Consider the following 5,693-nt stretch of genomic DNA (forward strand, 5'->3'; position numbering starts at 1 on the left):
TCTCTTGGAAATTAATTATTTGCAGACAAGTTTATGAATTATAACTAAGAGACTTTGTAGATTAATGCAGCCAAACAAGACGAGGTGCCTTCAGTTAGATCAACTTCTTGTCGAGCCATTGGTGTCATTTCATGTTTTCCTGAAGTTTTCCAGAGGTGATTTTAATTTTTTTTCATGCTTTCATGTTTCTTTGAGCTTGAAATATAGACAGAAGAATTACTAGAAACTTAAATGGTGTAGTGCAGAGATCCTGAACAAATTGATTCACGTAGTGGAGATTAATACCCGCGACCCCTCAATATCGGTATTTCTCTTTTACTTTCAGTTTTTATAATAACCCTGCTCTCTAATTTGTTCATAAGGGAGTAATATTTTCCTGTACGTTTGTTGTTTCAGGTGCGAATAACTACTTCTTGGGCTTTGGCAAACATATGTGATTCTATGCGGCACTGTATTGATACTCTTGCTTTGGAAGGCTCCACAGGTGGGTTATATGTTATAGAAGCTATTTATTATTTTCAACTACTTTATTTGAAAAGTTATTGATGTATTATACTTTTCCTTAGACTATACTGCAGTCTCTGAATCAGTGGCATTACTAACTGATTATACTGAAATGACAGCACATAACACCAAAATGAATCATCTGATAGTATCAACCGTGATAGTGCCCTTGTGCTTAAACTGAAATGACAGCACATAAAGTATTGCATTTTTTTGTTGATTTTCTGATGATCTTTCGAAGTTCTTCTTTCACGTTGTTTCTTCAATTTCTTCTATTACTGATTCCACAGTATTATTCCCTTGCAATATATGTATATATGAGTTGGCATGTTGTATTGGCTTCTTCTACTGTATATACTACTGGTATGTGGCCATCATTATTTTGTCTGTAAGCTTGAATCACCAAAATACATGTTTCTCTCAGCACCATTGATCTGAGGGGATTGGCCAATGTTAATTTTTATGTTACCTTCTTACTCTAGATCATATCAAGTGTATGGTTGCTTAGTACTTTGTTTCTAATACTAAGAGTCTAAGTCCTCTACTTTTTTTCTTCAGTACACTCCTGCAATAGATATTTGAAGCATAGGATGTATTTGCTGAAATGCTTACAGGAAAACCACTCTACACCAAAAAGGACATAGGACAACACTAAAATCTAACAGAATTAAAAGATAATGAGAAACAAAAGATAATGAACTCATTTCAAAAGATGGTTAGTTTTGATGAGAAAGTCTGGCTTGTTACACCAGCTCTAAACATGGTTATCTTAATTGCTAGGCAATGTACCTTTAACTCCAGCAACTCCTCCCTGCAAATACTTCTTAAAATTGTGAAATGTGTGCATTCTTATTTGTTGTTTATTTTTATTTTTTTGTTGTACTCACTTGATTTTCAAGTTATTACTTTGCTGTTCTGACTAATCATCAATAGTCCTGTTTATTTTATTGAAACATTTTATTCTCCTTGTTCAGTTTCCTGTTGAATGCTCTCTTACCTTGAGACTAGTATGAATAGAACCGATTTTTTATTAGAGAGCAAGCCTTATTTTTTTAATTTGTAAATATGATTTTGTTTTTCAGCATTTGGGTTAGCATTTTTTAATTTGTAAATATGAAAATTTCAGGGTCATGTATAGTTTCTTATGTAAATGATTTCTAAACATGAGCTAGCTAGCTTTGGCAGAGAAACCAGTTATGATCAGATCAGACCACCAAAGAGATAATCAAATAAGGAGATGGAATCATTGTAGAAGTTACATTACATGTGCATATATAACATAGAGGATGTAACTTCAGTATATGAATAGTGTCAAATATCATTTTCTTGTATGTTTCTTTGAAAAATTCAGTTCAATCACATAACATACACATATATAGATATATAGGAAAAAGAAATAAAATATGTAATTGTAATCACTAGTTACCAGTTAGAGCTAATGATCTCCAACTTATAGTTGTCCCTATGATAAAGGCAAGTGATCCTTCAAGAACAATCATGAGTTGAAGAACAAACAAGCAAACATATATAAGAATTTAACTTTCTATGATAATCTCATCTAGTATTCAGAATTAAGATGAAATTAATCATCTGTTATACCTGATTTAGTGTTGTAAGACCTCCATGGAGATGCTCTCTGCTATATATATTGGGACTTGTTCATGTTTTCATTCATTAGTAATCTTATTAGTATAAATAATATGAATATATTTTCATTAGAAATATAAAAAATTAAGTGGTAGTCAAAAAAGTTACCACATAAGAGAAAATTCCAATGCCATATCATGTGAATACTGAAAATTTATCCAGTAGATCAGTAGACCTACAAGTGTCTCTGCTGTGTGGTGGGGTGTTGTTGCTGCTGCACTTATGCAGCTAGCTGTTGCTACAGGGGTATATATATACATATATATATATTTATATATAAGAATAAAAGAATATCATTAAATATGATAGTTTATATATAGCAATATAGTATCTACAGTCCCAACTGACTGTTTTGAGTCATCAGACTCATCACCATAGAGAAATTATGAGCAATGTGTATTATTTGTTAAAAAATTCCAATAATGTTGAGGTATTTGACTATTGTTGAGGTTAGATAAGCCAAGGGTTCTTAGGATTTAAGGTGATTCTTTTCTACAGGCATTTGATGCTAAGTTGAGACTCAAAATAATGTTATAAATTTGCATTTCTAGAACAACTTTTACACATTGCAATCTTTCGACTTGAAAAGTGGATTGTATCTAATTTTGAGAAAGGGGAATAGGAAGGAGAAAATGTATATGAGGATTATTTAGTGGATTTCCATATGTGATGTTGCCTTTTTTTTTTCCTCTCCCAATTCATGATGAACTAGGTCATATCTTAGGCATTCTTATTGTTGGAATTTTTCGGTCACTAATAATATTTCTGCAATCTGGTGCTCTTTTAGACTGCTTAGGAGAGATCCAATGGGTGCACTTGGCTATGCATGTTTGAAGCCATCCCTCATGAAGATTGCTGAATCTACTGATGGTCGTCCTTCTAAGATGGGTATAGTTGCTGCATCAAGAAATGGTGAGGTTTTAGGCAGCCAAATTGTAATACATGAACTTTAGTCTTTGGCACAAAGAGCAATCGAGATATATCATCATGAAGGATTTTAGTACTGATGTTTCTCACTTGTTTTTAATATTTAGCTTCAATGGATAGAGAGATGTTGTTCTTTCCTTTCATGTTTCCCCTGCCTGTTTAAAACCATGGAGTGCCATAATGGTAATTCATGAAACAAATGATGGGCAAATATTTGATGCTTGGGAACATGTAAATTTTGGTGCTATTCAGACTTCGCTTGAGGTTTTTAAATGCTTAGAGGCTGATGGTTTTCCTATTAAATATGCACGTGTACCTATACTGCTTTTGTTTTCAATTGCCAGGTTGACATTTTTCATTCTTCCTATGTTGTATTGTGCATTTTAGATATAAATATATTTTGCAATTCTATCTACTGTACTTTGTCTTTTTCTAAACATCGTTAAAAATCATAGATGGGCAGAGGAAGGACAACCACTAGCACTGTAATAACTTGTCTTTTGAAACTTTGAATTGATCATGGTAGGCCTATTAAAATCTTGCTTGATACTATGACCCATGAAGAGGTGGATGGTGGAACCTCCAGTGGTGAAGAGACTGGAGAAATTCTGATTCATAGTGCTGACCAGGTAAAATTCTGAAATGGATATTTTTTGCTTGTTGTTATATGAACGTTTCTCTTCTTATTCTGGCTTGCTTATTCACGAGGTAGCCAATATACCTAGCAGTTATTTTCTGTTTTATTTTCTTTATTTCTTGCTTTTTATTTGCATGCACTTGTAGTTGCCTGTCTGTCAATGGCTTTGTTGTTGTGGCTAATTTTGATCCTCCATGTAACTAATGTATTGTGCAAAATTTTCCTTCATCTCATATTAATGTTTAGTGGCATCCATTTTTCTGGGTTCTTTTGGTTGTTTTGTTCATATTTTCTCCTTAATGAATGATGAATTAAAAAAAGAAAAGCTTTTCTTGCTGGACAGTTTTGGGCTTGCAATTCTATTCTTTCCCATGATATTGGTGGGTATTCCTGACTCAGGAATGCCAAATGACACCATCGTGAGAATACTGTTCTGCTCTGTTCTTGCTCCAGTTGATATAAAATTGCTTCTTAATATCTTGGCTTGTTATGTTATCCTTGACATTTTTATGTATTATGTGCCTTTAAGTAGTTCTCATAGTTTTTTTAATATCTTGTAGCTAGAAAATTATGCGAAAAACTGAAGAAGCTAAAGTTGAGGAGCTTATAAAGGCAGTTGCTGATTCCGGTGCCAAAGTAATTGTTAGTGGAGCAGCAGTTGGGGAGATGGCACTTCATTTCTGTGAGCGCTACGAGTATATCACCTTCTATTGTATTTTTTTATTTATTTATTAACTTACTAATTTTCAAAACATACTTGTGATTGTTGTACATATCTAAATGCTTTTGATCTTTTATGAAACGTGTCAAAAAATTTCAAGATTTTATTATTCTATTAAGATTTTTCTTAGCATATCTGATAATTTAATTTGGGACTTTTTCCTTGCAGGCTTATGGTTTTGAAAATTAGTTCAAAATTTGAATTAAGACGATTTTGCCGCACTACTGTTGCTGTTGCTATGGTAAGTCAGCTAGCATTTAATAATACTCAATTTTTTTGAATTTTTTCCAAAATTCTCTAACAATATTCTTGAAGTAATTTGTGATGCTAGATAATAACAATAAAACATTTCTTTGTTTATTTTGCAGATGTGACAAGCGAAGTATAAAATGATGTTTAAGACTCCTTGAAAGTAGTAACTTTGTTTATTTCTTTGTGTTGAAAGTAGTAACTTTTAGACTCCTTGAATACTTAAAAGAACATTTTGTTGTTGATGACAGTGTTGAATGTTTTAAACTAATTTGTGGATTGTTAATACAATGTTGAATGTTCTTACTTTTTGTTATTTGAAAATCAAGTTCATTTGATGATGCTAGTATATATTAGATAGCTAATTTTAATTATATAAAAAAAATTAAAATATAATAGAATAAATTAGTGTTATATAAATAAAATATATAATGAGAATTTAAACATATCTAAATATAACAATAATATGAAAATTGTATTATAATATCTATTACAATAACACTTTTTATGCAAAGAATTGTGTTATGCAAACTTCATTATATAACACAAATAATGTGTTATACTAAAGTGTAGTATAACACAAAAAATGTGTTATACTAAAGTATAGTATAACACAAAAAAAGTGTTATACTAAAGTGTAGTATAACACAGATTTATAAGTATTGAAATGTGTTATATAATCGACTATAAATAACATAGTTAAACACTTATTTATATATTAAAATAACACAGAAAGTGTGTTATCGTTGACAGTATAATAACACATCTGTATAACAGTGATAAAGTGTTATGTAAAGTACCTTGACCTACGATAACATAGTCGGTCTTAACACATCAAAAAGTGTTATGGTATGTTTTGATAACACATTTTCGGTGTTATTAAAAGCATTTTTTCTTGTAGTGATGCTCTTTGCACTCTATATCCTTTATAGCCACAAGAAATGGCATGTCCCCACACCACATGAGGTCAACTATCTATTCGACCTAAAATCTAACCCCAACCAAGAA

At 31.5% G+C, this 5,693-nt stretch overlaps 1 long non-coding RNA gene across 1 annotated transcript; it reads left to right on the forward strand.

The window, feature by feature from the left end:
- The first annotated feature begins 3,488 nt into the window (after positions 1 to 3,488).
- LOC133822324 (uncharacterized) lies at positions 3,489 to 4,677 on the forward strand. Its single transcript, XR_009887863.1, has 3 exons — positions 3,489 to 3,707; positions 4,276 to 4,397; positions 4,605 to 4,677. It is a non-coding gene; the product is annotated as an uncharacterized LOC133822324 (long non-coding RNA).
- Positions 4,678 to 5,693: the final 1,016 nt, after the last annotated feature.

This window comes from Humulus lupulus, chromosome 1, assembly GCF_963169125.1.
Source record: "Humulus lupulus chromosome 1, drHumLupu1.1, whole genome shotgun sequence".
NCBI classification, from domain to species: domain Eukaryota; kingdom Viridiplantae; phylum Streptophyta; class Magnoliopsida; order Rosales; family Cannabaceae; genus Humulus; species Humulus lupulus.